The sequence below is a fragment of the Passer domesticus genome, chromosome 2, assembly GCF_036417665.1.
Source record: "Passer domesticus isolate bPasDom1 chromosome 2, bPasDom1.hap1, whole genome shotgun sequence".
NCBI lineage: Eukaryota > Metazoa > Chordata > Aves > Passeriformes > Passeridae > Passer > Passer domesticus.
In genome coordinates, this window is record NC_087475.1 from 84550586 (window position 1) to 84576766 (window position 26181).

The 26181-nt window shown below is 38.0% G+C and overlaps 1 long non-coding RNA gene across 1 annotated transcript; it reads right to left on the reverse strand.

Moving 5' to 3' along the window:
• Nucleotides 1–283: 283 nt before the first annotated feature.
• Nucleotides 284–22407, reverse strand: LOC135295541 (uncharacterized). The gene is made up of 3 exons (XR_010357669.1): nt 22254–22407; nt 1251–1458; nt 284–367 (listed from the first exon to the last, which is right to left on the reverse strand). It is a non-coding gene; the product is annotated as an uncharacterized LOC135295541 (long non-coding RNA).
• Nucleotides 22408–26181: the final 3774 nt, after the last annotated feature.

A 26181-nucleotide genomic window follows, 5' to 3' on the forward strand; every position in this document is an offset into this window, starting at 1 on the left:
TCCTATTGTATTGGAATACATTGGGATATCAGTCTTGCCAAGCACTTCTTATCAACCTGGCTTATAATGCATCACCTCATTACCATTCATTGGGGCCAGTGGGTAAAAAAAAAAAAAAGAATAAATGCATTCCCCCTGCAAGTCATAAGTGCCTGTGAAGCCAGAGGCCCTGTTGATACCTCAGTGCTTGAAGATAAATGCTTTGGTTTAAAATGTCTGATTATTGAGGTAAGTGCCTTCTCTCTGGAAGCAGTGTTAGTAATATCTGTGCAAAAGATTTGGAGTGCTGTACTGCCACTGTTGGAGTGGAGAACAAAAGTGTCACAGGTGATTTTCACGCCTCTGGCTCAGTGGAGGGTGGATGGATCTGTAGGAGACAATTGAACCATTGTTAGAAAAACTGGGCAGTAAAACTGTCTCTGAGTTCATTTGCCACTTGTTTATATCACTCTAGATATAGTTTCCATCCTCTGTTTTGAAATAATTTTGATGGTAGTAACACCCCTAACTCCATGAATATTTGTTTTTACACATGGTATTTCCCATCAGCTTGAATTTGAAAATGCCGAATCTGAGGGGTTTTTTTCAGTTTAAAAAAATACTTGTTAGGTATAAGAATTTATGTGAAGAGACTTTTATTCTTAGCAAGAGCTTATAATCATCTCATCTTTGCTCTGGTGTCTGGATCGCTTAATGCTCATTTTCCCTTTCTGTGATTTCCTTGTGCTCCCGCAGTATTTTCAGCTTCTTACTGAAGCTAGTGTTTTATCTCCAGTAGCAGCTAGTGCTGCCTCACATTTCCTGAGACATCATCCTTTAAGATCTCTACATGTTATTGAAAGTAGCTGTGACTAATGTCTTATCTCCTCACCTGATCCTCTCTGACCCTTCTTTCCTAGAAGTCTTTTAACCCACTAAGTTGCTCACTGTATCACTTTTACTTGCAGAAACTCCTACAGATGAGAAAGGTTTTCTGTGTCCAAACTCAGAGAACAGGCTTTGGTGGGACTAGAGTTCATATGTATGCTTTGTACTGATAATTAATTTACTGAAGATGATAAGTAAGAAAGCATAATATAATCTAATTGTGACTGTATGCTCCATATAATCAATTAATATTCAGATACAGAGTCAGCTGTAGGAGGTTTGAAGGCAGCTTTTTCTTCCCTCGTATTGTGGTATAGTTAAAGTCCTGTGCATAATCTGAAACAACTTGTTCAGCTGCTGCATGTGAGTTAAAGTAGACCAACCTGAGAAAACAGCATCTGTTCCTTGTCACACATCTTAGGCAAATCTTGGAAAAGAACATGACATAGACCCCTTATGCTCTTGTGATACTAGACACAGCAAACTCTCTGCAGTGATGTTCCCTAAGGCAGTCTTTGACGACTCTGCTGCTTCCATATCACTTGAGTCAGTTTGCAGGTGCAATCAGGCCTCAAACCTGGATGCCCATCACTCTCAAGCAGAAAAAGTGGGTTAAATTTGGACATTAAATCCCTCACAATGAATAATTCACCCTAGACTAGTCTTCTAACCTCTCTCCAGCAGGGGTTATTCATGCAGACACTCTGTGTATTCTTTACACCTCTCACCAGGGCTGTAAGAGAATCATATCATGCTTACAAGTTATGTAGCATATTACAATAAGTGGCACTTGGTACAGGATCAGGAATTGACAATCAATTTCATTTAGCTTCAGGCTTACACAAAGCACTTCACCAGTCCATATATAAAGTGCTGAGAATGTGATTTCTGCAATTGCTATTATTACTATGCTACTACGTGAACACTTTGTGAAACTGAGATCCGGACCCCATAAACCTAAATGTTCTCCATGAAAGGTGAGTCTTACAAATTACTTCAATTGAAAAGACACACGAAAATAAGGGAGGCTGGAGAATGGATTTCTGTGACCTGACCAGGGTCACAGTGGCAAGAGATAAAAACAACTCTCCCTGCTCCCTTATATTTTTTCCATCTGGGAAATTATGACATTTATGTCATGCTTTGCAGGGACATTGTGCTGCATTCCTGCTGCCTGTTGTGGGTGCCTCACTTGAGCTTTGCAATACTCAAGTAACATGCATTTGGCCTTGCAGGATACTTTGGAGAACCTGAAGAGTGAATGTGGGCTCCTTCCACACCAAGGGATAAAGTGATGGACCTTACTGAATAGAGGATAGATTCAGTTCCCTAATGCCAGAATCTGGTGTAATTTTGCTGCCATGGGGAATCCTTGGGGGAATCCTTGCCTCCTGCTGCTAATCCAGAAGAGAAGAGGTCATGGGTCATCTCAAACAATCCTGTGTAGATGTCTCAGGTAACCTACGGCAGCTAAAAGGACACTGGACATCACCTCATGGCAACTGAGTCAAATCCTTATTAACCACTGACAGCAATGAGTATATGGACACCTTATCCACATGCAAATATTTGTGTAAATCCAAATCCTGTAATCCAGGTGAGGTCCAGGCCCCTCTCCACTGGCTAGACAGGGAAGTGTGTGTCATTCTGGTATGCTAGACACCCATAATTTGGTTGGACATTGAACATAAATTAGCTTTCTGTAGTGGTGAGTACAGATTGTTTTGTCTCAGAAGTGGTACTCTTCCAAGCCATCATTTTTAAATAATGGTTGGGAGGAAGGAAATAGGAAAAGTGCATCTAAATATTAAATATATCATTAATAGCTGACTTTCACAAGTCCTTTATCCCAGATTGTTTCCTCCTTTAGCACCTGCAAGAGTTGATTAAATGAGACAGACGTGCCAGAATCATCAACACTGACAATTTTTTTCAGCTTGTATGTACCTACCAAAAGGAGATTGTTGCCATTTGTTATTAAAACATTCCTAACTGCATCTCCTAGGAGCAAAAATAACTTTGATTTTTATGCCCAGTAGTTTTTCTTGCCCTTGATAGTATGATCGACAAATTAACAGTGATCTCATAATTTATTCCTGCAATGTTCATTTTATTTATAATCCAAAAGCAATTAAATTCTCTTTTATGCCACATTGTCCTGGTGACAGATGTGTGGTTACCACTCAGACATTTGATGGCTGACATAAATCATCCTGTGATCAAAGTGTCTGTTGACTTGAGAGTCTGAATTTGCAGCAGATGCCTCCACATACAGAGTGACAAGAAAATTCTTCATGGGAGTCTCATTTCAGTTAACCACCTTGCTTTACTCTGACTTTGCAATCTGACAGCCCAGTTATTTTATGACAGCCAGGAGTCTTCAAATGTATATTTACAAAGCTAACAAATGTGTCACTTTGTCACTTATACCAAATAATACCTTTGATAGAAAAGAAATACATTAAAATTTATAGGGGCACAGTGCTAAAGGAGAAGGAATAGAGATAGTGAGTTTAACAATTTGACAAATTTATCCCCAAATGTTGGAAGATCTGCAGAATTTTTTCTTTTTTTTACATTTTTTGCTAAGAGCAATATCCACACGTAATAACTTCCTTTTCTCCCTGTCTCCTCACCACAGTACCTATAAATTAGATTGCAATAGGAGACAGTAGACTTTGACTGCAATTAAAACAGAACTAAATGCTGAGCCTGTTATGCAACTTGATTTTCTGTTCTGTTAAACCATAAGAAAGCCTCTGGCACAATTTTAGCCATCCCAATTAGTTTAGGAGGTTCAGGAATTAGTGCAGTCAAAAGGAAATTCCCTGAAGTTGTTTTTGCAATGGCTACCCCTTTCTGAAGGGAAGGAGATTTTTAGTTTTGCATTTATCACCAGAGAGTGTCAGCCAGTCTCACTGTTGGCCAGAGAATGAGCTCAGGCACAGCTTAGTTTATTAGTATAAAAAAATAATATAGGGTTATATAAAATAATAGTCTAGATGAGATAGGGTTGGCAGATGAGCTTTTGTCAATTGTCCAAGTCAATTGGACATTTACTGCAGTGTGAGACAATTGACTACTTGCCAGGGATCCTTCTTAGTCAACAATATGGACAAGACCATGATTCCTCCAGTCTACAGAGTCCTTCAGGACTATCTCAGCACCTCATGTGCCCTGAAATAATCCTACATGCCCTCATTATATGTCTCAGGGCCTATCTAACATCCCTACCTTTTTATTTTCTACTGAGGCTGGCTGTGACACAGGCTCATTTTGTCTTAGTTGCTTTGGACAGAAGAAGAGCAAAATAATAACCATGTCACAGAGACACTGAAGGGAGTTAGGAGAGATTAAGGGGCAAATGCAATGAAATGTAGATGGATGTTGATTGGTGCCATTTGGCTTCAGAGTCAAACAGTGAGCTGAGTCCCTTTTTTATTCAGTAGTATGTGCAAAGCTGCAGGGAGAAGAACCCTGCTGCAGGGAGCCTATGTCCCCATACAGGCTGAGCTGGAAATGGAATAGCAGGCAGGGAAAAGACAAAGTTGGCTTGAAAATTTCCCATTAGTGATGGCAAGAGATGATCAAGACAGAGATAGGAATTTCCCAAACCTAATTTTTCTAGTAAATATATGACAACTAATTGGCTATTTGATTTCTGATCTACCCGTATGGGATGCACTTTCTGGGTGTTAGCTGGAGAGATGCTGTGTGAGTAAAAGGCAGCACCAACGATAGCAGGAGTCTGAAATTCAACTTAGTATTGATCTCAGTGGAGGCTTGATGTTTGGAGGATCTGACTAGTTTCTGCTCTGGGAAATGTATTTTCTAGTTGTATTTTAGTTAATGTGCTCCCTTCAGGCCGTGAAGGAAATTGCTTCAGCTTGCTCTGTGGTATGGTGTCTCTGGATGTCTCACATTGGAGCAGGGAATTAAGTGCTGTATGCTCCTTTCTTCTCTCCTAGATAAGTGAATAATGTGTGTTTCTTTGCTTCTCTGTCCTCTTTACTTACAAAGTACCATTAAACGAGGGGATGACAATTTGTTGTTACCTTGACTTTGTAGTAAAAAAAACCAGCATGGACTGAATGGGAGTGATTTGAGGGATTCCATAAATGCAGCACCATTGCCTGCATGGGGCATCTGCTTGTTCCAGGACCTAACCTCCCAGGCTGGCCTAGTTCTTGTAATATTCGTAGTTTTTCACTTAACTCCACAAAAAGAAAAAAATCTGGGCATGCTACTGTGCCCATGAGGAAGTCAGTGACATCAGAGCTTTATTTTGTGCTATTTCTGGAAGGGCATTAGATTGCAATTGGGCTTCTGAATTCTCAGATGGATCAAGATCAAGAACTTATTAAAACTGAGGAATGTTAATATCATCTTTTCTGTAGTACTTATATATGTATAAAACATGTCACCATTCATTGCAAGATTTATCCTTTCAATTTCTAGTTCCATTGTGACTATGTCATGCTGTAGAATAGGAACATCACTCCTCTTATCCTTTTTATGGGTAATTAATTTATAATGGTAAAGAAGGATTTACACAAAATGGAAAAGTCTAGCTGTAAAGAAAGAATCATCCTGTCCAGTGGACCGGATTTAAATATTTTTTCTAGTACCTGTGGGAATAGACCATAGAAGAGTAAACATTTTAACCAGAGATTTCAACATAGCCATTAGATAGTGCATCAGCTCTCAAGAGCTTTTTGCTTTCCAGTTGAGACTTTTTCTTCATTCTTTATAAAAAAAAAAAACAGATCACCAGAAAAAGAACATATTTTCCTTTTTAAAAACTGTTTAACAAGTGGTAGAGGAAGCAGTAAAGAAGGTACATGTAGAATCATTTCACATTACTGAAATAGAATCATTTCTGGGGCTAGGGGCAGGGTGGAATGTTTAGACACACTGTGCAGCATTGTTCTAGTATATGAATGTATGTCACTGCAATGCTGGCTCCATTAACACTTCCTACTTACTATAACCTTGATGAAAGTGTGTTAAAATCATGAAAATTGTTTCCTTTTAAAATGAGAAGAAGCAGCATTGACATAAATGTTTTTTTCATTAATTGTAATAATATTATTTAGTACTTGAAGAATAGAGTAGAAATGTTTGCAGGCAGGACTCTATTTCTTTAGGTAGTTGCTTTTATGTTGCTACCAATATGTACATGTTTTTAAGTAGTACACAGATACATCCAAATCGAAGATTGTTAAAACTCTGCTAATGACACAGTTATTTTTCTGAATAACTTGTTTCCTGGGGGGTTTTGTGACCCTCACTTACTTCTGTGAGTGGAACTAATGTAACAGTGAAGACTTTCTCCAGTTCCACTCTGCGATTACGTGCAACAACAAATGTACAAAGAAAAAATCTATAAAAATTTAGATTAGCTATTAGGAAGATATTAGTCATGGTGAGGGTGGTGAGGCACAGGTTGCCTAAACAAGTTATGAATTCCACAATTCTAAAGTGTTCAAGGCCAGGTTGGATGGGGCCCTGAGCAACCTGTTCTAATGGAAGGTGTCCCTGCCCATGTCAGGGAGGATTGGAAGGGGATGATCTTTAAGGTCACTTCCAACCCAAACCATTCCGTGATTCTTTGAAAATACAACTCTACATGATCTAAAGACATAAGGGAGAGGTCTGGAGATGGACGCTTTGTGTCAAAATGTGATGCTGGTGCATTACTCCATATTGGGGTGAGGCTGGCATGCATTGGGCACACCACTTCCATAACTGACTTCCTACTTCTGCTTGTCTGTGTCCTGAGCCAATGCAATTCCACTGACATTTAGGCACTGTACCTACTTATTGAGCCACAAGAAAGGAGAACCAACAGGAGAGAAAAAATAGAAATCTCTCCTTAACAAACAAGGAGTTGAAGATCCCCTATGGCAAAATAGATTGGAAGGAACCCACACTGAAGGCTGACATATAAAATCACACCACCTCTAGCTTGGGAGTCTGATACTTTTACCATACTGTAATAATACAAGAACTGGCCCAGTTCTTGGTCTTAACCTTAGGCAATGCTGATGACCAGAAGTCAGTACATGGTAGCCTATCAGTTGCTCACAAAGCAGTCATCTCTGAGCCTCTCTGCTGTGTCTTTTCTTCCCCACTAGCTCATCTGAGCAGTCACTGGTTGTTCCCCTGCCCTTACAGTTATTGTCCAGCCTCAGCTCAATGCTGAGAAAAAAGCTGCTTTGGCACCTCAGTGCTGCTCTCCTCTCTCTGACTCCCACACAAGACACAGGGGCTCAGCACATCCTTTGATCTACCCAGCTGTGTCTTTCAGGAGGAACTGTAAAGTGGGGAACACACAGGGCTGCCCTATGGAAAAGAGTAGGTATATATCTAATAGCAGCTGGCGCTCCACAGGAACTGTGCTGATTTGCTTTCCTCTACGTCATGTCTTCTTTGGTGAATGTGACCTGATTTGAAATTATGCTGTCTTGCACTTTGGTGAAGTTGAGGGGCTTGATTTTAGGAGTCATACACTGCTACAGGAATTGACAAGGTGATTTTGTACCTTCTTATCTAGAGCTGGATAAAATTATATCCATTAGAATTTATTTTCCATAAATCATGTTATATTCTATGAAGAAAATTTTGCAAAATAAAGCAGGAGCATCTCATATTTTCATTCCTCTGCTAGGTTCAAGGTCTCTTAATGAATCTATTCCTCTGTCTATGTAGTAATCACCAGTATCTTGTGAGAGACAGCTACCCTATTTACGTTGAGGAAATATAGTGGATTGTGGCACCTCTCAAGGGAGTTTCAAAGTTTTGATCATTTTAATCAAAGGCAACAATTTTTTTTTTCTCCTCATCTCTACAAATCTCAGAATCATAGGATAGCTGGATTTGGAAAGGACCTTTAACTGTCACCTAGCTCCACCACCCTGCCATGGGCAGTGACACCTACTAGCCTGGCCTTGAACTGTTCCAGGGATGAAACAGCTACAACAACCTGTCCAGTGCCTCATCACCATCACAGCAAAGAATTTCTTTCTAATAGCTAAAATAACCCTGGCCTCATTCAGTTTAAAGCTGCTCTCTCTTGTCCTATCACTACATGCCCCTGACAAAAGTCCCTCTCCAGCTACCCTGTAAGACCCTTTTAAGTACTGGAAGGGTTCCCTGATTCCTTCTCTGAGCACAGCAGGTCCTCAGCCTTCTTCTGATCCTTCTCCTAAAGATACTATTTTTTACTTGAATAAGTTTTTAGAGATTTGAACATTTATCAAGTTACTTCTGGTTTGCAACAGCATTTGACACTTTAGTAAATAACATATTGCGAATCTTCTTCATTCTCTTTTTCTCTTGCTGAGGCAAAACCAGCATCTGAAGAAATTGTTCTGTTGGTATTGGTCAATTCAATGCTACTGATATAATATGGGTGACTTTGTCTGATATTCAGGAACCATGTTCAAGGCATGTATTACTCTAGCTGGAGAAAATAAATTCATATAAATATGTTGGAGTGGATGGTTCAGAGGTAGATAAATACAGTTTCTATATTGCTATATCGGTCTTTTAATATATTGTTTAATTCATCTTTGTCCTCAACTGATTAATCTAGAGACAGGGCAGTGAAAATTAACTTCCCGTTATACTGCATTTGAACTCATTTACAGCTTTCAGATCTGTTTAGTGACCTTAGATCAAGGACTTCATAAACTTTTGAAAGGAGCAAATAAGCAGTCACAGCTTTTGAAATGCCTGAGTCAAAAGTAACATGGGGTAGCATTTAGAATAGGGGATTACAAATAATTTACCACTCATTTCCTATGAACCAGAGTGTAGTTGTCCTGTTCTTCCCTATCTTCATTAATATGGAGTGCTGATGATAGCTGCATAGTTGGAAACAGTGAATAAATACTCTTTGTCTAAAATTGTGTCAAGCTTTGGCGATTTAGAAACTGCTGTTGTTGTTGTAGCCTCAAAATGTTTAGTGTTCAGCTTTGCTTCAGATGAGTACTTGAGACGTGGCAACTGTATTAAACAGTTGTAAGATGCTAGTATTTGCAAAATTAAAATTCTCTCATTTTGTTAAGTACTTCAGAATATGTCCTTGTTGTTCCTGTATATTTTACAAAATGCAGAGATTTACCTAGAGGGAAAGGAACTAGTCCAGCCTCTCAGACACTGATGGTAACTTTCAGGTAAGATATTTAAACACTGCAGTAATAGTGCATGGAAATCCATAGAAAGGTCTTTCCTGGCTCAACCATACTCTGAATCAGGCTCTCACTTCTGACAGGGCAGAGAAGAGGGAAAGCAGAGGAATTCAGTTAAACTGAAAAGACCCTGTGCAATCTGTAGAAAGTATTTGGGCAACACATTCCTTGGCAATTATTTTCTCTTTCTCATTTAATTAGCTGTAAACAAGTAAACTTTTTTTTTCTCTCATTAAGTGCATGTACCTATTTAGCAAAATTTGACTTACTTGGGTCCAGCTGGAAATGTATAACTGCAGAATTCAGTCATGGATTGCAGACATTTTTTGAATGAAAAAATAAAATTGTGTCCTGAGTCAGAGAACATGGGATATTTCATTTGACAAATGTTACTTCCTGCATATTTTATAATTGTAATAGTGGTGGACCAAGTCTTTCCTTTTCCAGGAAGTGGGAGACAGTATCATAGTATGGCTCCTCATGAAAGCAATGGCACACAAATTTTAGAGGTGTGCATCACCCAAGCACCAGAACTGCTCAGAGTCCTGCAGAGCTGCATTTGTGAGGCAGGGCTCAGGACAGACACTCCAAAATAGAAGCAGAGACATGTAAATGAGGTTTGAAACGGAGATTCCTCTCCACTGTTTTCCACAGAGGAGAACCCAGCTAAGTTCTTATATATTTAGGTAATGTACAGGTATTTTGTTTATACTTTTAGTCAACTCTGAAGAAGCCTCTGATGCCTGTACACTAAATGGTCAACAATTGTAAGTCAAGCAGAAGATCTGATGCTTAGGAGTGGACAATATGGTCAATTGTATGCATGCTCACTTATATAGTATGTGTTTTCCCATATATATTATATGTTATATACTACATGTATATCAATATATAATTATACATGTTTCACTGATGCCCCAGCTCTTACATGTAACCCTTCTATGTGTCAATAAGTAGAAACAAATGTGAAAGGGGATGTCTGCTATTCTGCCTGACTCTGCACTGAGGCACATTAAGAGTGTTCTCCCACACAGCTGCAGTAGTTTAGTTGTAAATATATGTAGGAATATACAAGCTGGTCAGACCAAAGCTGCATCTGCCTCAGAATTCTGCCACTGAATTGGCTACTGGGACATGTTTGGGAGAAGTGATGTGACTTGTAGAAAATGCCATGTACATGCAAGTCATGCCTCAATTATACTCCTTTTGCTGTTTGCTCCCTGCTCCTGCCCATTAGTGGTTTAAATACTATAACCTTGACTGCCACCAGCTGAAGGACACCAAGTTACTTTCAACAAAGTATGCAACACTAAAGAGTCTAATTCTTTTACACTGTGCCAGTTCCATTTCCAAACCAAACCTGTTCATTTAGAATCACAGAATGATTTGGGCTGGAAGGGACCTTTAAAAGCCATTTAGTCCAATCCCCCTGCCATGGGCATGGACATCTTTAACCAGACCAGGTTGCACAGAGCCCCATCCAGCCTGACCATATCTTTCAGCATGTCTCAAGATGTTCCCCAAATATTAAAGAGAGATCCCCAGAAACTTCTGACCTTGGTGTCTGGCATTTCCTGACAATGTAACTGGTATCTGAGGAATACAGGGTTCAAATCCTGGCTTATAACGTGCTATGATAACATTTGTCTTTTGTATGTGGGAAGAGGAGCTCTCACTTAATACAATGTCAGGAACATACTCAAAATCAGCCTAGAACACTTAGGAGTCAAACTAAGCAATCTGGCAAACTAGCAGTGTTCTAGGTCAGGCTCTTCAGTGATGAATGCTGAATAAACAGGAACTTACAAACTGATTTTGCAGGTAGGTAAGCAAACCCAGAGGGTAGCACAGTTTTGCAGCATTTGTATTTAAATGCTATTCTGGTGTAAGTCTTAAAACCTTCCAAGCAGAAAATACCCCATATAACTATTTTATGACAATTGTTCTTTTCTCTGAGATACCACTTTTAATAAGAATCATAGAAGTTTTTCAAATAGTTCTGGACAAGGAAACTCGCACAATACCAAAATCAAGAGATAGCAAAGAGATTGAAAGGTATTTTAAGAAAGCTATAATATATTAAAGTTCTGCAAGTTTGCTAGAAACATAATTCATAGTACCACCAAAGGAAAAGAATAGTATTAACTTGTCCATTTTATATAAATTCCTGAGTTTGGAACAAACCCCACACCTCTTTTATCAACTTAAATTTATATTGTTAGATGAAATAAAAATTTTATGTTCTGTATGGAAGTAGAAAATGTCCTTAGTGAATGATCTTAAATTATCTCCTATTTGAATGAGTTAATTTTACTGAGAGTTCTATCAAACCTTTAATTAGGCTTAAATTGTACATCTAAAAAGTTGGCAATTTGACAGTGACCTCCTTAAAAAACATTGATCCAAGTCAATGGAAAAGGGAACAAAATGTTAAAAATAAAAAGCTCTTTCATTTTAGTCATGGGATTTTAGGTTTAGTGTGAAAGGTTGGGGCGAGCAACAACTATTAAAAAGAGAATGTTTTAATTTTTCCCCCTCTCAAAGAAGTTTCTAATGATAGATAGTTCAACTAGTTAATCTTTGTAGAGCAGTTCAAAAAATGTAAAGTGCTCTTTTGGACTTGGTCTGATACTCATCAAATTTGACAATGGACTTTTCATTTACTTCTATGAGAGATGAACTACACAGCTAAACTCAAGCTTTCTGAACTGCTAAGGAAGAGATTTTGATAAGCTCAAAGCTGTGAAGTAGATTTTCAAACACAATGACGTCTTAATTTCTCATTTGGTTAATGATGAACCCTCATTTCAGAAATGTGGCATTTCAGTTTAAAGTCTACCATTCCCGTCAAAATTGCCTTTCTTTGTTCCTGATGTATATCTTTGGAGGAGTTGGACTCTACGATCCTTATGGATCCTTATGGGTCCCTTCAATCTCAGGACATTCCACGAATCTATAATGATATCTGTATGCATCTGCATTAAAACACCCCTACCCAAAAACTCTGAAGCAGTCTTCATTTACAAGTCTATTTTCAGTGTGATTGAACACTCTGTGCCTCCTATTGGTGTTGGAACTGGTGGTTTTACAGTTTCTTTTAAAATGTGATGAAAACGTAGACATCCTAGTTTCTGCAGAACACCACAAAAGTTGAGGGGAGCTGCCATTTGAGATCTGCTGGACAAGACAATTTGCAGCTGACTTGGGTGGTTTTTTCCCCCACTACTGTACAAATATGTTATGTATGAAGTAAATATCCAATATAATCTGATCAATACAGCTCCATTTACTAGTCACACTTCGAATTTCATCACGGACAACATGCATGCTTGTTTGAAAAGTTATTATTTTAGTTTTCTCTAAAACCTTGTAGACATTACTTGGATTTCTTTTATTAAATTCTTTATTAAGCTCAATTTCATTTCCCCCTTTTCCCCCCTTCAAATTCCCACAGAGTGTTTACAAACCACACTTTCCATCTTATCCCAGTCATCTTGATTGCTCTATTTCAGTGTTGCAGAAGATACTCAAAATTCCAAGGTGTGTTCAGTTTGGATTTGTTTGGTAAAATATATTACAATAGTTTTCTAAAAAAGTAACCATAGAGTATGGTAACATTAATTTTGTTCTTGGTCTGTACTTCAGGTTTGCCTACTCTATTTATGAGCATAAAAAAAAATTTCTTAGATCAGAATTTTATGTTTTCAATTATTTTAAGAAACTACATAGACTAGTTGTTAACATTGCATGCTTATTAATCTGGAGTGACATAATTACAAATCCTTGAGAAAGCAGTCCGCAGTTGCTAACACTTAAACTGGAATTTCACGCCCTGATGGCTTGCTAATAATAACTTGCTTTAGTCTTTTCGCTATTGTTTAAAGTTTATTTTAAATTTTTTATAAATATTTATGCTAGTTTAAAATTCCTATTGAAAAGTTTGAATCTGTAAGACTGTTTGGGGTGCTCAGATGCTGGTCTTTATTTCCAGTTCCCAGAAACATCATCCTACTGGAATGGGGTTGATATCCTGGTACCAGCCTTTTCCACTATCCAGTGTACTCTAGACGAGACTGAAAGTATTTCAGTTTTCAGACTGATTAATTGGAGAGACTGAATTATACTGTGAGTGAAAGCCCTTGGAACTCTGGAGCTCATATATCTCTTTCCATCTCCCCATCTTGGCTATGACACAGAAACCAGCCACAGAGCTACTGGTAGACACCCGAATGGAAACAGTCTTTCCTCTCTCCTTCAGTGATGGTGTTTCTTGCTTTTTCCTTTATTCTGATGCAGCCTCAGAGAAACTGGGCTATTGATGAGTTGACAGTAACATTTCACAGTACGTGGTTGGGGAAAACAAACAAATATTTTTAAGGCCCAGGGTGAACAAAAGGAGCAACAGGCATGAACCTATCCACAGAAAATATCAAACAAGTTAAGTTTCTGTACAGATGGTGTTCACCATAGGTATTAGTAAGAAGTCCAGTTCCAGATACCAGTACCAGTTAATAATGGCTTACCAGTACCAAGTTAATAATGTGTTATGTTAAGAGCAATAGCCTGCTGAGATAAGCAAATGTAACATGCAGTATTTACATTTGCAGTCCTGAGTTTCCCATCAAAATGTTTGAAGTACACTGTAGAAATGTGGATGTGCTTAGTGTGCAGATTTCCATAAAATTATTTCCGTGCTCAGCTGGAATGCTGTGTAAATTGACTGAAGGCATCAGGTGGGACCAAAAACTACATTAACATTTTTTTCCTCAAAATGCAGCGAACAGGTTTTGCTATTGCAATTGACGTTTTTTTTTTTCTCTTTGGGGCACAAAGTAATATGGGATGGTTCTTGTGTTTCCAAATGTCCTTCAACTTGCTAATTTCCAGGGCCCCGCCACTGCTCACCGTGATTCATTGCAGCGGCGAATAACGAATGTCACTGAAATAGTGAGATCGCCTGCGCTATTTCAGAAATTAATGGACTGACTGTGATATACTGGAGCCTCCTTCATGCATCTATAATTGGAGTGCCAATTTATTTCCAATAATTTCAAGCACTATAATTATAGTGCATCATTGTTGCCTGCTTAACATTCATATGGGACACTGCCGCAATAATTCTGGCAGGAGGCCACGTATTTTACTGCTGAAATGAATGGTAAAAATGAAAGGTAATATACAAAGCAACAGAACTTTGAATTTTGTTTAGAGGTTTTTTCCTGGCTAAACAAGTAATTCTGGTCATGGTAGAATGGTATGGAACAAACTCACCTTCATATAATTTCAATAAAAATATTTTCTGTGCGGACTAGAAATCAGTCAGGTAGGAAAAAAATCTAATGTTTTAAATACAAATTCCATAATATTCCATCTGTAATATCCAAAAAATTATTCACATTTCAGCTGGAGAAAGAAATTAAATTATTTTCCAGTAAAAAAAAAGGCAGCAATATTTTTTACTTTATTTATAGCTGTAAAATAAGGAATCGTAAGGGCTGGAACTGATCTAATGACATCTATGGTCTTGAAGACCTCAAAGCAGTGTCATCTAGAGCAGATTTCTCAGGGCTATGTCTAGTGAGGTCCATGGCCTTGAAGATTATAAAATAGGGTCAGACAGATCAGATTCTAAAAGCTGTGTCTAGTCTCCACATAAGAACATGCCATAACTTTGTTGAATAACCTATTCTACAGTTTGACAACCTGCAGAATAAAACTTATTTTTCTTCTGTTGAAACAGGATTTTTTGTAATTCAGTTTGTGTCTGTTGCCTTTTGCCAGTTTTTGGACAAAACTGAGAGGCGTCAGGCTCCATGTTTACAGCCTCATAATGAATAGTGAAAAGATTGACAAACAACTCAATAAAGCTGATCAACTCCAAAAAGTTTCTACCCATGTCACCCATACTACAGAAATTCCCAGAGTTTCCTAGCTTCAGTGTAGAGCAAAGCTAATAGCTGCCAGTTGGAGAAATCCTAGTGCGGGAAAGAACTTAATTCATTTTGGGACCTGCACCCCACAAAAACCCCAGATGCAAGACAGAGGCCAAGTCTGGTTCTTGGGCACGCAGAACAAAGTAAAACCAGGTGTATTTACAGGTGTTTTAATACAGGTGTTTTAATAGCAATTAAGCAGCTGGTCACTAGCAGTGCATTCTTACTGATAGGCTTTTTCCATCTTGGTAGGATTTTCTGTGTCATTAGACACTTCCTTGAATCTGGTCTGATCTTAAGTTTTCAGGATTTAAGAATAAGAGATAAAGCATCTATGAAAAAAAATCCCAGCAAAAATCTCCTTGCTCAAGACTGCAGCATGAAATTATTGAGGAAGGAAGTGATGGGGCTAGGATGCAAATTAAAATTCAGTTGCTGTGTCAGAGCAGTGAAGGAATTCCCTATCTGAGAGCATTGTAAAGTTTGAGAAAAACATCACTATTATCCAGAAAGGTCACCAAAAGAAGCCAATTAGAATTCTGGAAGGAATAAATCTTTAATAATGCCCTCCTTGGAAAGGTCAAATAGAACTCTCTATTGGTCTCTTACTCCCCAGAAGGCATTGGCAGTATTTTACTTGATGAAAATTGTTATAACTCTGCAAAAGTTACTGAGAAATTGATCTTCTCTGTGTCAGCTGAGGACAAACACCATTTTGCCCAACACAAGCAAGCCTTGGCTGCATCAAAAACAGAGTAATTGTATTCTAAAGTAACTGGATTGTCTTCCACATATGCCACATATACTACTGTGCAATAATGAAGTCCTGCAGTATAAAAATGCTGTGTCAAAGAGGATAAAATTTAATTCATGGAATACTTTTTGTGTGCCCTGATGTACTGCATGATATAAGGTGTAAAATGCTCAAGTTTTCCAAATGAAACTATTTCTCACCATGCATATGACATTGAAAACAACTTTAAAAACCACAGGACAGTTTTAATGCTTCCCGTAAAATATATGAGCATGCAGTGAGAGCATTCTGTTGTGCCCAGAGCCAGAATATCCTATTTTAATCCTGTGGGGAACCAGCTGGAGGAGATGAGAAAAGCAGTGACATGGGTGATTCCTTCAGGGACAAGGAACAATCACTCTAGAAGGCTGTTGGTTGCTGAAGATAAGAAAAATGACAGTGTAAAACATACAGTTGGAAAAGGTGGTAATGAGGACATGGTGAGCAACGTGAGATGATAAAAGAGATAACATAGAAACCATTAGAAAGATATCATTAAGAATCTCTGCTCAAATAAATATTGGGACAGAAGTTTATAAAATGCAGATGAAGCAAAGAAACAAAGATGACCATTTTCAAGAAATAAAGTCCCATTTAATGAGAGCACTTGAATTAGCTAACCAGACCGAGACCACATACATATGTTCTTGCATGTATTCCAGAAATCTAAAAATAAAAAAGGTGAATCAGATGCTATTTTATTAAAAGAAAATATTCATATCCTTGGTTCATATGGTAGCTAGTGGGATACTGAATTTGCAAGATGCAAATAATATAAGAAAGAAAAAGCAAGTTGTACTGATGAAAGAACATCACTGTACATTAAAAAAAAGATTTCAGGAAGAATATTGTAAAACAGGCAGATAGATAGAATCACAAGTGAAGGGTACAAACAATAATTTTCTTTGACCAGAGGTAGATATTTCCACTTAGCACACTTAATATCTTCCCTTCAGCTTGCCTTGTGCAAGTGGGATGGTATAAAGATGCAGGCTTGGGAACAGATTGAGACTTAGGCTTAAAGACAAATAACAGAGGAGACAATTAATGCAGAGATAGTTGATGACTCCTGGTTAAAAATGGGAATAGCAGCCATGCCACTCAGGTCTTCACAGACTGCATCAGTGTAGTCATGATAGCATGAGAGAGATTTCAGTGTCTTGGTGCAAGCAGCTGGCAGAGAGGGCAGAGCAACCAGCAGAGTGCAGTCCCATCTGCCAGTAATCAAATACAAGAAAATAAACTATGTACTTTAAAATGTCTCATGATGTGGACAACTGATGTATCCTGGGGAGTAGGCTGCTGCTTATTTTTTAAATGGTGGTCACAGGTCACGTATATGAATACCTATACATAGACATGGTGAATTAGTAGTTAAAAATGGGGTAATAGACCATAATACAAATTAAATGACTTTGCAGTGCAGCTCAGAAAAGAATATTCACTAATCAAGCATATAATTACTGAGCTTTTATGCTTATTACATGGTCAGTCAGTTAATGGTTGTGTAGCAGCAAAAGCAAGAAGCATTTTATCAAAACCTATCTGAAATATGCAAAGACACTTGTTTAACAAATGATACTAAAGCAGATAAAACCTTTACATTGTAGCAGTTTTGTCTATTTGTTTTGCCAGCTTTTATAAACAATTTTATTCACATGCTGACCTAGGGAATTAAAGTATGGCTGCTACAGCATAAAAAAGAAAGCAAAAAGAAAGCTTTTTTTGGAGATTTGCTGTAAAAATAATTCTCTCTCAAAAATATTTTTGAGTTTCTTCTGATGTAGTTATTAAAAAATTAAAAGTGTTTTTAAATTAGGAAAAAATGTAGGTAGATCAGAGGTAGCCATTTTCCAGGGAGGTTAGCAGCTCTTCTGAAATGTGCTACGAAGGCAGCATATAAACTGATACAAACACATTAATTATTACCAGCACACTACTCAGCTACATCATATACTTGGGATGAGGATGCACTGCTATACTGCCTAAACATGCATAAATAACACCACATTTCCTCTCCCAGCACTAGCCCCCAGTCTGAGTAGGAAACATGAGTATGTAACATATAGATCCCTTCTATTTCTTAACAGCTTTGAAGACTGCAATGTTTGCATTTTCATTATTCCCTTCCCACTCATCCCCACTCCCTGAAATCACAAGATCCAGAAAAATCCATTAGCAACTCTGAAATTGAATATTTTCTTCTGATGAAATGCTCCTTAAGTTTGGTACTTTAAAGAAAAAAAATTCAAATACCCTAAGAGCTACTACACTGAAATGTGTTCATTGTAACTGAGTAGACAGAGAAGTCCTATGAAGCCAACATACTCCAGGCAAAACTGGAGCAGTCGTGCAAGGTTTGATCTTAGGAATAGCACCCTCTAAACAGCTCACACCTACACACCATGTCACAGTGAGCATATCTCCTGCTTCACTGTGTATCCACACAGGCTATTTTCTCCTTAAACAGAGATCCTTTGGCAAGGAAAAGGAATCAGATAATGATACCCTTAATTAATTATATTGCAGCCTCAGGGTGCTGGCTATGTAAACAACTGTCTTATGGTCATAGATGTGAATATTTCTTATATCTAAAATGTATTGCAACCAGAAAATTTATGTTTATCTCAAATACCTGGACTCTCTGGCTACCTATCTACTAGCACAATAAATGTGCTAAGGGTTGTTTTCTGGTGATAAGGACTACTGGCATGAATACAATGTTAAAACCTTTCAGCCTCAATTACATGATGCCTGCATCCAAACTGCCTATTGAGAGTGATCCCTCGTGCCTGCTAACTTCTGAACACTTCCCAGAAATTGCTCAGGTGGGGACTAACCAGGCTGAGGCCAACAGTATGGCCAGGGATTACTATAAAGCCTACCTGGAGAGCTGATTGAATTCCAGTCCCTGAGGCTAATTTCTGGTGCTGTTTATCAGTCTATATGTAGCATAACTGTAATTTATCTAAATAAATGTTACCTTTAGTTTGGACAGGTAATCTGGGTTTTATTGGTGATTCTTTTCTTGTGAAGCTGTGGTCTGCTGGGAAAGCATGGCATGGGACAAACTAGAGTTGAAAACAACTGAAGATGCTAAAAAATGAAAAATTCAACTTGCTAAGAATTTTGGGGGAAAAAAGCCTCACATTGTTTTTCAAACCCTGATACATAGTTTATTTGTTAAAACAAAATAAATACAATGATCCCTTAAATTTTGTACACTTATGCAAAGTCCACTAGCAATAAACAGAACAACAGTCTTGGCCTCCCCCATCTTATAGAGTTTAAAAAAAAAAAAAATTGTATTGCAACATTTGCATGTAACCTTTACCATGCAAAGCATTCTGGAATAAATGCTGGGACATCCAAAGAGTATGACCCAAGCAGTCTGAGCTTTATATAATTCCTTATGACCCTCAGCTGAGGATTGTATAGAGTTCATCATGCCACTGGGAACATTTTTTCTGTTCCTCAGAAGTGATGCACTGCATGTTTATACAGCAAAATTACTACTATCTTAAAGCATCTCAGTGCTTTCAGAGAGGATGCACTCAATGTCTTAATAATTGGGCTAAGTACATGGATTGCCTCTTTTTTTTTTTTACTTGAAAAGGTTAGAATTGAGGTCTCCAAAGGCATGTCAGTACATAACTCCTAAAGGAGTTAGGCACTTAACTACTACTTTTTTCAACGGGGAATGAAGAGCTAAAATAACAGTTACAGACTATAATCTGTTTCTGAATATTGGAGAATCATCAGGTGACCATCAAACTGAGAAATGTGCATACCTGCATTGGGGTGAAACAGCTCAAAGGAGCACTATTGTCTGTCTAGGTGGTTGTAAATCTTTTTTTCACCACCCATATATATATGATCACATGACACAAATATCTTGCCTTGAAAACTCATTTTTAATTGAAATTTTCATTATAGTGTTCCCTGAAGTCATAATATTGAGCATAACACCAACTCATGGACTTGTTCTCTAGGTAGATATGTTTGAAATATAAAGACTTGTTGATATAAAGAGAAAAACACCTCACTCACTGAACATTCCCATTATTCATGTACAAAGTCAGTGTTTTGAATGCTACAGTCTTGGTTCCCATAGCACTTTGCAAATTCCAGCTTTCAATGCTAAGGGTTTTTCCCTAGAAAACTGAATTGTGTCATTTGGTTTTCAGCCCAGCAACACCTGAGGAGTGTACATAGGCAGAAAAAGTAATTTAATTTACTGTGACTTATTTAATCTCTTCTAATGCTAACATGATCATTTATTTTATGTTCCTACCAAGCCTGTTACATTTTTCTTAACATAAGTCAGAACTGTATTTGTTAATGTTTCAACAGTGTTTTTCTTACTGCTGCTTCAGGGGAGGGAAAAAAATTTTGATCCTTCTCAGAGTATATTTGGAATATTTGTCAGTTTCCCAGGTTGGTTGTCAGGAGTGGAATTAGGCCAGCAGTTGGAGTCACAGTTTTGCAACTATTTAGGTACTGAAAGGAGCAAGTAAGTACACAGTAAAATTTACACACAGGTCAAAATATATTAGCGTCCAGGCTCACAAACAGTTGAAGTAATTTGACAGCTGATTAGGACTGTGACAGTCTCAAAACAGAGTACTTTTCAGAGAATGTCTAAGGTAGGTGATAAGAATAGCTGAAAGGAGAATATCTGAAATAGAACCTGTGGGGTTTTTGATATTTTTACTCTTCCCTACACAGGGGTAAAGATACTTCTGAGACCTGAGAAGCAGTTTGGTCCCTTTTGCTGTATGCCCTTTTTGCTACTTCTACTCTTACCTAGCAGTCCAAGTCAAAAAATAACTTTGGTATTGATACTGCCAACTGTTGCAAAAGGCAAAATCTACTGTACAAAACTGTCCCAGCCATGGATATTTAATTTTTCAGGTTGAAAAGACCTCCAAGGTCATCAAGTCCAACCATTAGCTCAGCTCCACCATGCTGACCACTAAACCATGACCCCAGTTGCCTTATCCACATGGTTTTTGACAGCTTCTAGGGAATTATACCCCCAGTCTCATCTGTGCCCTCTCTTAATGAAGACTCTGTCTCCCCTCCTCTTTTCAGTCTCAAGTAGAGCGTGGTGGATTATTCTGCCCACGGATCTCCACAGGAGCAGGCTCTAGCTGCATGAAGAGTTGGCGTGGTTCTGGCACAGCTCCATGGAAACCCACAAGGGTGTTCTTGTCTGTGTCAGGATTGGACTTGAGGTCCTTGGTACAGTTAGGCAGCCAGCCTCTCCTGATTGGGGGTTCATCACTTATTTGCTATTTTTTTTATAGTTGCTAGATTTATTTTTTAATTATTATTTAAATTGCGAGGATTGTTTGGAAATAGCTTGTTTTCCTTTTTTATAGCTCATTTAAGTTAAGCTTCTGGAAGCAGTATACAGGAACAATGATAAAGAGACTTTAACTGCAGTTTCTATAGATGGTCCCATTAATGGTCTCATAAATACAGTTGCTAGTTGTTTATTCTTTCATTAACAGGATCTATTGTTTAACAAAAAAAATCCAGTGAATTTGCAAATATCTGTATTTCCTTTTGTAATAGTTATTGGAACCTTAGATTCAGAGTAACTCTGGGCCAATATTCCTCAGGTTTGAGCTCATAATGCTACATGATGTCTTTGAGTTTGGGAGTGAGTGGAGATGACATTATGTTTTCTCCTTGTCTTACTGTGAAGAAATCAGTTTGGAAGAGGGAAACAAGAAATCAGGGAGAGGTTTGTTGGGCTATCTTAGACCCAGATGGTGGGTGAGATCTGATGCTCCACCATATTTATCTTTCTGTTGGTCTATCTATCTATCTATCTATCTATCTATCTATCTATCTATCTTCTCTCTATATATATGTATATTTATGATATATTTCCACTTATCTTCCTTGTTTCTCTCTGTTACATAATTTTAAAGGAAGATAAATGACTCATGATTAATTTTCATAAATGTAGGTATTTGTAATTAATATTAATGAGCACATTTCCAAAATATGACATTTCCTTGTAAGCGGGATGATACCTGCTGTGTGCACTTAAATGCCATGTTAATGAGAGGTGGTGTCCATTTAATTCTGAAGGAAAGGTGAATTTATCCATTTCTGTGTGGATGAGAAGGAAACTTACTCTGAGACAGGCATTAATACATTAAGCCTTGAGGCCACCCTGTAAAGCAAAAGCTTCTGAACTCCTTTACTCACTTTAAAGCTGAGTTCACAAATTGCTGTCCTTGAGGGCGAAAGGAAAGATAATAAAATTTGAGGAAAAGTGAAGTAAAGTTTGTCTGACTACTTCTTTAATTGAAGCTTTTGGTGTGCGAGCACTTCCTGTCATCATTATGTATATGTGCCCAGTAGCACAAGATCTGCTGCCCTTCTCTGCCTGGAAATTCTCTAGCTATGAAAGAAAAAAGTACATTGCGTTTTAGGATAATCACTGACTTGTTCATTTTTAGCTTCCACCATTTCCTTTCTCCTTTGTGGCCTCCGGATTTCTGTGAAGAAATTCCTTACATAACACATTAAAGCTTTGATATGAGCTACTGCCTAGCTTCCCAAGAGCCAGGTGTTTCATTTCTCTTCTGGGAATGAAAGCAAAGCTGTAGGCTCTCTTGTTGCATCATAGAATAGAACAGAATAATAGAATCATTAAGGTTGGAAAAGACCTCTAAGTTCATGGAGTTCAACTGTCAGCCCAGAACTACCATTTTCATCACTGAACCATGTCCCCAGCTGTCACATCCACACACTTTTTGAACACTTTCAGAGATTTGACTCCACCACTTCTCTGGGTAGACAGGTCCACTATCAGTCCATCCTTTCAGTGAAGAACTTTTTCCTAATATCTAAACTAAACCTTCCCTGGCGCAACTTGTGGGCATTTAAGCTGACGAAGGATACATTTAGATGAGATATTAGGAAGAAATTCTTTACTATAAGGGTGGTGAGGCACTGGAACAGGTTGCCCAGAGACATTTTGGGCCCCACCTTCCTGCAGGTGTTTGAGGTCAGGCTGGAGAGGGCTCTGAGCAACCTGGTCTAGGGGAAAGTGTCCCTGCTCAGGGAAGGTAGATGGAATGAGATGATCTTTAAGGTCCCTTAGAACAAAAACCATTCTCTGATTCTATGATATGATTCCTCATTAGTCATTAGCAATCATTACCTCCAGAAATCTCTACTTTTAGGATAGTGAAGATATCCTCTACATCCTCACAAATAGTGAGAAGTCCTTCTACATTTTCTCATGTTGTCTGTGCAAGATCACCTTCATACTAAGTGTAGTATGTGAGATCTCATGTTAATGAATCACAGGGATGTTTTGGAAAACAAATTTCCCAAAATATGGTTATTTTAGAGCTTAAACTCTCACAACAGCTAGACCAGTGAAGATCTCTTTTTCATTTTTTGTTACTTTCATTTTGCAAAATTATTCATTTTCTGGAACTATTTTATAAATGCATTTTGAGAGGTCTAATTACATAGCTGTCCATACGCGTGTGGTTTTTTTTCCAATTTATTCTAATACATTTTCCTCAGTATATGCAGCATGCATGCCATGAAGAATGCCCTAGTGAATTTCTGTAGTTTTCTGAGGTTTCTTTCTTCTTAAGGTCAATATGTGAATTACTAAACAATATGTGAAATAGCGCATATTCTGTAGCACTGACAGGACATCAGATGGTACAGAGAAAATTGTCATTGACCTGGAAGAATTTGGGTTGTTCAGCCTGGAGAAGAGAAGATTTTGGGGACACCTTCACTGTTGCACTTCAGTCCTTTAAGGTGCCTTATAAAAAGGATGAAGACAAACTTTTCAGCAGGGCCTGTAGCAATGGGACAAGGGATAGTGGTTTCAAGCTAGAAGAGGGTAGATTCAGATTAGATATAAGGAAGAATTTTTTTAAAATGACTGTGGTGAAACCCTGGCTCAGGCTGCCCACAAGGAAAGTAGATGCCTGATCCCTGGAAACATTCAAGAAAAGATTGGACAGGGGTCTGAGTAACCTGGTCTAGTAGTGCTTCTTTACCTGAGCTGCCAATTCCTTGTCTCTTTCTTATTAATTTCTTTATTGCCTGTATACAAGTTTAATTTTAAAAATCTCATTCTTTCACAGAAAATGTTGCCACAAAATTGGTCAATGATGAAAATGCTTTTTCCAGGTTTGGTGACAAGACTGCCGCAATCCAGACATGAGAATTAATCCTTTTTGCTGTTTTTTTTCTTACCAGGAAAGAATGGGAGATGGAGAAGAGAAAGACAATGGCAAGCAACTGGGTTCTGTGTACAAAACACAATGACAGAAACTCATGTCTTACTTTCTTAAAGGTCTGAGTGCTTCTAGAACCAACTTCTTTGCTATCAGAATCACATAGGTAAAACAGCAACCAACAATATTATTTGAAGGTATTGAAAATATTTAAACTCCCAGATAATCTCTGAATATGTCAACAACATATTTCACAAACCATCCTGCCCATTGGATGGTTAATGGTTAATTAATAAGGTTATTTCCTTATTAAAGGGGAGAAAGATCATTGTGTTCAGAAGGGTTTCCCCACTTTTAATCAGTTTTTTTACAGCAAATCACAAAACAACTTTCAGCACTTTAGAAGAGGTCTGCTGAATAAATATGCAGGGTCTGGAGGACAAGAGAGATCTGTAAGTTATTGTGGTCTGCTGAATTACCTACACAGGTCATTCACTTCCCTTCTGCTGTGTTTCTCTTGTATCCACTGGCACTGTGAAATCTTTATGCAAAGGGATAGACTCTTGCTGTGTTCATAAAATCTCAGCTCCAACAGGCCCTTGACTGTGACTGGGGATTTTGGAAGCTATATAAATTTAAATAATAAAAATAATAATTTCAAACCAGTAGTTATTCAGTTCCTATGGAAGAGACTAAGTATTGTGGAGGAACAAAAAGAGTTTTTCCACTGTGTTTGCCCACATCTTGGGAATACAGGTCCTTGCTGTAGGAGACAACTTGAGCAATTCTGCTTCTAGATTACCCTAACATAAAGGTTTGAAGAAAGAATAAGTGAAGACTTTACCCTGGTTAATTCAGAGTTCTGCCAGTTTGTTATGTGTAAAGGAAACCATTGTACATCCCAAGGAAAGGGCTATTTTTTCTCTTTTGGAAATTGTGGATCTTGTAATCTTCCCATGGGAGAGATTTCACTGCTGACCAGTATATAGTGGCTTTGAGCATTTGGATATTGGCACTCCCTCAATTTGGGGGAAATCCAAGCATCTCTAAGAGTGTTCAAGGAGGACATTAAAAAAAATCACATAACAACATGATTTTTGAAACACTCTTTTTAGGGCTGTAGGGTAATAAGCCATCAAATGATTCTTTTTAAACTGACATCTGATGAATTGATGGCACACGCTTCCCTGTCTGTTCTAAGACACTGTCATGCCACACTTCTCCCTGGCTTTTGAAAAATCTGTTGATTAGCTCACACCACCTCGTATTTGCTATCAAAGGCAAGACTTCTTTTTAAAATCTAGCTGGTATATTCAACAACATTCTAGTGATGCTGCATTTTCCAGCAGCAAGAGCGCCAGCAAATATCAGGTGCATAAGCTTTGTAAAATAACAAAATCCTTGCATAGTCCTGGGATAAAATCAGGCTAACAGATGTCATCATTACTGACAATCAAGAAAATTGAACCAGCACTCAAGCATCTGTGTGAGGGTGGCATTACCTGACACAGAGAAAGCAAATTACCCTTCCATCATCAGGGAATCAATCCAAGGACTATGTCTTTGGATATAATTTGCATACACTTCAACTTAGAAAGGGCAAAGGGAAAAGATTGTTTTATTAGTGAAAGAAGGGGTGGTATTAATCTGAGAACTGAAGGGAATTCTTAAACACAGAGCATTAATATGTCAGAAAGAATCAGAATCAGCTGAAAGGTTATTTATTGAAGTGAATGATTTGTCCTACAGCTGCAACTAAGTTAACTAGAGTTTCTTTCTAACAAATTATGATTTATGTCTTTACCAGGGGTTTTATTTTAACAAGGATGTTTTAGAAAATGATGATTAGAGTTGATCATTCAAACCTCAGATGCTTGCTTAGTGGTCTTTGTAGAGTGTATCTGCACCACATTTAAAAATCCAGGCATCCAAACACCTCTGCTTCTAGGGGACATACAAAGCTTATATCACCCTAGGGTTTTCCCCGAGGTTTTGCATTTCTCCCAAGATAAAGAACTTTTAAGTGTCTTCATTCTCTTTCTTGTCCTGTGCCATATAAATGTTCCTCAAAATACTGAAGTGAGAAGAGCCATTTTTGCAGAGTTTCATGAAAACTGATAAAGGTGTTTTGTATATCTTCACAAACTTGAAAGATTAAGAAG